This window comes from Hippoglossus hippoglossus, chromosome 1 (assembly GCF_009819705.1).
Source record: "Hippoglossus hippoglossus isolate fHipHip1 chromosome 1, fHipHip1.pri, whole genome shotgun sequence".
NCBI classification, from domain to species: Eukaryota; Metazoa; Chordata; class Actinopteri; order Pleuronectiformes; family Pleuronectidae; genus Hippoglossus; species Hippoglossus hippoglossus.
The window spans coordinates 22268231-22274935 of NC_047151.1; the positions used below are offsets into that span (position 1 = coordinate 22268231).

Genomic DNA, 6705 nt, shown 5'->3' on the forward strand with positions numbered 1-6705 from the left:
GGATGACTGTAAACACCCTCACTTTGTTATTAAATGCAGTCACAGAACGGGGTCGAAAGCAGCTGTGGCTGTGCGTTTATGGAAATTGCGGCTGAAAGTGACGCCGCTCAAAAATTTGAACTCTCGTCTGGAAATTTTCTGTAAGTGTGATTTCTCGACCGGCTGTTCCAGTCGTTTTCCCTGTGAAACTGCAGAGTAAAAACATACTGGATATATCTGAGTGTTGTATGTCTTGATGTCAGGGCTGGAGCCAGAGAGACCACATGTTAATATTTCCCAAAACTCACAGATAGTTTTAATGTGACTTGAACATCACTTAATTAATTTGGACATTTTTTAATGATTCAACTATTTTTTTTCATCTTTTTTTTATTTCTTTGTATGTTTTATTCATTTAAAGACAGTTTTATGACCAATGTTTTTGGTAGTTGTGTCTATTTAAGACCCCTTCACACAGGTTTCAGCCTCAGTGTCGAACCTGAGTTGTCAGAAGCTCAGCAAACATTTTTAAGGGGCCTGAATAAAAGAGTGACCTGTATTTCATCCGAGTCCCTCCCTTGCTTCTGGGGGTTTTAAACCTTCTGTTTGCTTAAAGCTGTTTTGTATCATCCACTCAGGTTGGGAATTAAAATATGTTATACAGACAATTGTTGTTTGTTGTATCTCTTGACAGGAAACTAATCAAAGCACCAAGTTTAAAATATAATGGTATTTATATGGTAAAATGGAAACAAATATTTTATCTTATACAGTATCTTATTCATTTAATATCTCAAGATTATTGAACTTGTTTTCTCATGTTCAGTTCACTTGGGAGATTCAAAATTCATCATTATTCAATCCAAATTCTGTTCCGTCACATATTTTAAGCTTTGCAGTGAAACTCACATTCCTGAGCTGAAGCAGCGTAAAAATGATTTAGAGCGTCTCTTTAAAAATAATAAGAATATATTGTTATTAAATGAACCTCCTCAGAAATACAGAGAACATGAACTCCAGTGGCTCTGGTATCAAATGTTGAACAACTGGTGCAAGAGTCAACCTTTCATAAGAGGCAGGGAAAAGTTTCACACGCTTCAAATTGTTCATCACAACTCGTGAGAGAATCCAACTCACAACTATTGTGAAGTCTCTCATAATGCAACCAGCACACACACTCTCTCTCACACACACAGATTCCCTGGTGTATTATTACGTGTTTCCCACTCAAAGATTGCCCAAGAACGACTGAGTGTGATGATTGCGACAGACGTACGATGCTCGGAAGGCAAACAAACAGGGCTGCTGGTGCGCCTGTGAAACGGAGCTGATAGAGTGTGACAGCAATGCCTGCTGGGAAGAGAGCGACTCAGTCAATAAAGCCTGGTGGATTCACAGAGCGGTCACTGGAAATATGAATGTGTCCAGCGAGGGATAACATCACATCATTTCCGTTTACAGTGGCCAACAGGCCTGTGATGGATTTAACACACGTGTCTCATGTTATAGGCTCAGATTCCATCAGTCACTGCATTTCCTGTTACTAAGTGTTTGCCAAAGTTGTTTGTGTCACTGATGTCTTTACATTTAAACCAGTTTGGCTGGTGTCTGTCCCAGATTGCTGCCTTCGCACACATTAAACAAAACCTGGATGGAAAAAAAGATCACCAAGGATTCATCCTATATGAATCAAATTTTATATCACGTTAGCGAGTTTGACTTTTCCAGTGTGACGACCCCCTGAGACGACCTCTCCCTGCAGGAGCCTGATAGGAGGAGCTTGGTCATCAGGTAGATTCACTTCATGGTCTGGCTGCACGATATTCATAGTGGCATTAGTCCGATTTTCTCCTTTCCTAACTCCTTAAGGGTCCTCTCTCCCACGTTTTCTTGACCTTGTGACTTTTGTCATCAAGGTCAAGGAACAGTGGTTAAGAAAAGGAAATTATTTTAGACTTTTTCGACCGCAGCCCTAGTCTCCCTCTCCCCCACGGCTTCCATTGAGTGTGGTTTTAGTTGTAATTTGATGTCTCGATTGAAATTACCTTTTCATTTCATTAAAATAAACACATTTTTAGTTGAAACTAATGTGTGGTCTTTGTTCAGCTTTGTGAAATCAGTCATTCGCATACATCATCAAAGTGTCATGAAGGCCTGAACAAAACTACACAGCAACCAGTCAGATATCTGTTGAGATATTTCAGAAAAGTGGTGGAGTGACAGACTTTAACACATTTTCACTTTGAAATTTTATTCAAAGGTTCATCAGCAAAATAAAAAAAAACACTACAACCTCATATGAAATATTTACAGAAGGCGCTCCGTTAAAATAATATCTCCTGGTTTTCTGTATTCCCATATTTACAAGGCAAGGGTCTGGAAAATACTCACAGACACTTGTGCTCACAGTTAGATCAGTGTATCGACTAAATCTGGTGACAAAAAAATCCAAGAGCATCTGTAGAGACACTACATTTTTTTCAGTCCAATTCTATGATGAGATCAAAATCTTATCAGTAGCAGCTTTTAGAAAGCTATTTCAGCCTTTTATCAAAAAAAGAATCTCACACAGAAGGTGTCTGATTTCACACCCTGATATCTCAATCAGCTTCTGACTAAAAACTCATTCTCGGAACCAGCTCTGCACAGGCATGAAGAAGGAGTGGCCCTCTCTGTCATGCATGCCTACAATCATCAACAGGATATTTCCCCTTAAAAAAACCTGCAGCTGGAGGGAGTCACGCAGTGTAACACAATAAAGAGGCTGTGAGCCGCAGATAAGCCGTCAGCAGCCAGTAAGAGGAGTCCTGTCTGTGTGTGGGGCGGAGGGGAGTGTCGGCCTCATGCGCTTGAAGGCGGCCGCTTAGTCTTTAACAGTGTGAATCAGCAGGGGACAGTTTTTTGGAACTGATTCGACGTGACAGAAAATACTGTACATTTCCCTGCTGTAGTACAGTAAACAATAAAAACAGGCAAAGCACAGCAGAAGAAATACACGATGGCAAAACACCGATCATTGACATTTAAAAAGAGCCAGTGTTTGACACAGGAAAGTCCAACTGTTGCACGTTGCTCTCCACCGCAGACGATGTGATTAATCTCTCTCGCTGAAGGTTTTACTTTAAAAACAAAAGTCATGATTGTGAGTGTCCCCAAAGTCTCATGATGTTGTTTCCAGGCAGTAAAAATCAACTCCTGTAGTGAGAAAAGGTTGCGGGATTATTGTAGAAAGGTCAAAACGTCCACGTTGCCGACGCTGCTCTGAAGACTGTGTGTCCTCGTGTGGTGGGAGAGCGTCTCTTTGACCTGGAGGGAAACAGAGGAGACAACGTTTGGGACAGAGAACGAGGGCAACTCTCTTTAATGGCAGAAGTTCAAGTTTATCTTACTGAAGCTGATCGTCGACTGTATGTAAAGATGACAATGTGTGTAAAGACAATGTTCGGAGCAAGAGTCTGTGCAGAAGTGAGCAGGAGATGGAGCCTCGTCAGTGAGTTCATGCTCAGCCAATGACGTTTCACTTCGTTTATAGCTTTAAATAACTCATTAAAACCAAACTTACAACCAAAATGAACACAAACATCAGGGTGATACTTGAAATGACAGAACCCATCTTTGAGGACAATTTAAATGTTTGACTTTTTAGTTTGGCTCATGTCCCGTCCACTTACATACAAGAGGCAGGGTTTAGGACATATACTTAAACCAGCCACCAGGGGACAATCAAAACCTATGGGCTTCACTTTTGGGGAGCAGTCATGTCCTCCATCTTTAAACACAGTCTATGTACCTGACTGACAGCTAGCTGTGAACATGTTTTTGGCTCTTTTTCATATTACAAAGGACTCGTATGTATAAACAGTTATTGTACATGTTCAACCTCTTCACTTTCAAAACTAACATTGGGATCCATACCTATGAATGTTCAACCCGATCTTGTGGCACCTCTCCCGTATGTTACAGCATTTCCTTTTTAACATTTTCAGACGTAGAAGCAAAATTCTATCACAAACACCACTCCAGATGTTAACGTGGTATAGCATCTAAGTAATTGAGCTACACGGTGATTCTCTAGTGTCCCAAACCTGCAAATTGCTGCTTTTGTTAGAGTGGTATTTTAGTTTTTACGCTTTTTGACTATTTGGTTCATTTTCCTAAAGACCATAACACAACCAGAGTAGTTCAGTTGTGGTTTAACTTCATTGCAAAGTGACTTAAAAACACACTTTTTACGCAGCTTCGAAAACATTGTATTCTGTCTTTCTTTCTATAATTTGATATTGTGATTAAGCTGCTGTGTTATTTCACACCCAGGGCACACTTGCTGCCGCCGCCGCAGCAGCAGCAGCAGCAGCAGCAGCAGCAGCAGCATCACATGTTGCAACCACAGCTGCAGTAACATCCCATTTACTTCTGTTCTGACATGTCTTGTGTAACCTCCCTGCTCAATGAAGGTACCGTCTAACCCCTGCACAGCTTTGGAAATAAAACCCAGAGTCTGTGTGTGTGTGCACGACGTTGGTCAACAGTTCATGGACCTTGACCTCTCCTTCCCAGCCCTTCCAGACTATCCCAGGGTTAAGTTCGTTGCGACACACTTCCATGCGTGCCTGGTGTAATCACTAACAGATGTTAATGTGTACGTGCTTTCAAACAATACCGTGTGTAATGACGACAGGGTCACAGTTCATCAGTCACAGCTCTAGTGAAACCAGCTGGTGCATCACAACAAACAGAGAGAGGGGAAACTGTCTTCTTATTACCAAAGTCCACTGTTGGTCTGTGTTGTGTTAGCACTGTTGTGTAACGAGCTGCGTGCAATAGGTTCGCTGCAATACCACAATGTCAACACCATAAAAAACGTATTTTTTATCGAAGCGGGCTGTGTTCACACCTGCAGGATTGTTTATTCATAAAAAAGTTATTTATCAAGTAAATCTAATAAACATGACTCGGTTTATGTTTTTTTTATCAAACTATGAATCAAATAGAATAACATGCAAACAGACTTCTAATGTTAAAAAATAAAACTTTCTGGCTAAAAGGGATGTTTTCATAAGAAGTGTAAATTATTCTCACCATAATTAGAATCCTGCTTGATTAGAGTCCTCTGCAGTTTCACCTAAAACAAGTAAAAACCAGCAAGTAAACCTACAAATCACCAATGGGATCGATCAAGTCCGAGAAAGGTTGCAAAGTCATTTTCACAGGAGAGACACAGAATTTATAAAACTGTGATAAACTGACACTCGGCCCTGTGCTGTATATTGACCTTGTATACAGGAACAGTGACCTCTGCTGGATAAACTCTACCAACTCACGTTATGGCTGAAAAGAGCTTACTCTAATTTGCCAATTTATTAGGTACACCTAACTGAAATGAACTGGAATTTATAGTTACAGGTATTTCTATTGGTTACTCAAAATATTAGGAACACCTCCCAATGCAATACAACTGTTTAAAAGGGGTCAAAATAAAACATTAACATGACATTATTAACTAGATAAAGTTGCTGGTGTAATCCACTGCACGAGTCTCAGCCTAATAAAATGGCATCTCCCTATTTCATTTCATTCTGATATGTGTTTAAAGGATTATTTCGTTTGTTTACAGAAACCTACCGTCTTTTTTCATCCATTGGTCCATCTCTTCCATTTCTAGTTCCAGCACCGAGGGGACGTCTTCTTCAAACATGGGCCTAAAATGCATTTAACAAAAGATCTAATGAGTCAATGAACCTAGGTCAACTAACATGCTTACTTTTTTTTCTGACTCCAGCTGCAACTGTAAATGGGCCCGTATGTAAAATGATCAATATACTTACATCGGCACCTTCTCTGTGCTGGGTCCATCCAGATATGGATCTTCCTTCCTGAGCTCTGTGAGCAGAGAACATGCTTCAGCCACTGTCAAAATACCCTAAAGCTAATTTATTGTATTATAACTATTGTATCGATAACAGATATTCAATAGCTGAGGTTTCTTTTTTAATATTACTTAAACAAAATATATATAAAATTGTTTTCCACCCAACTATATTGATATATTGCTAAACAGGTTGTGAGTTACATGGTAATTGGATCATTTTAAGGCATTAACAGAAAAATCTGACATTTGATAGTATGTCAAATGTCAAATGATAGTATTGTGAAGTTTGCACCCATATTTTTCTGATTTGAGTGCACTGACCCTTTAAAGCGCCCCCCCCACACACACACACACACACACACACACCTTGATTTCTCTTTTTTCTGTTCCACTTGCGGCTGAGGAAAATCCCACAAACGATCACGCCGATGATCAGGACCACCAGCACCACGAGGACGGAGATGATGATGACACCCAGACTGCCGTCGTCCTCTGGTGCTGGGGTGGAATTTTCATTGTCTCCACTCCCTGAACCTTCTGTTGTGACTTCTGCAGAGGCAACACACTGGTGATCAGACAGTCATCCTCAACCCCAGCGAGGATCCAATGGTAAATGGTCTATTTTCATAAATAATAATAGCAACAATAACAACAGTAACGATAATAATAATAACAATAATAACTACTGTCCTGCATTTTATTTTACAGCTCCTGAGCTTTCATTTACCTCTGTACCTGGAATAAACAACATGTGAAAGATTGAGACTATTTTATCGAGCGTTTTCAGACTAATGTACTTTTCGGAGAGATCTTATTAGTTTTTTTTTAAAGGTTATCTTGTGTTTTTATGTATCTGT

General features: G+C 40.0%; 1 long non-coding RNA gene across 1 annotated transcript; it reads right to left on the minus strand.

Annotated features, from left to right (window-relative positions):
* Positions 1-3146: 3146 nt before the first annotated feature.
* Positions 3147-6495, minus strand: LOC117770316. The gene is made up of 5 exons (XR_004615374.1): positions 6215-6495; positions 5805-5859; positions 5602-5678; positions 5059-5101; positions 3147-3285 (listed from the first exon to the last, which is right to left on the minus strand). It is a non-coding gene; the product is annotated as an uncharacterized LOC117770316 (long non-coding RNA).
* Positions 6496-6705: the final 210 nt, after the last annotated feature.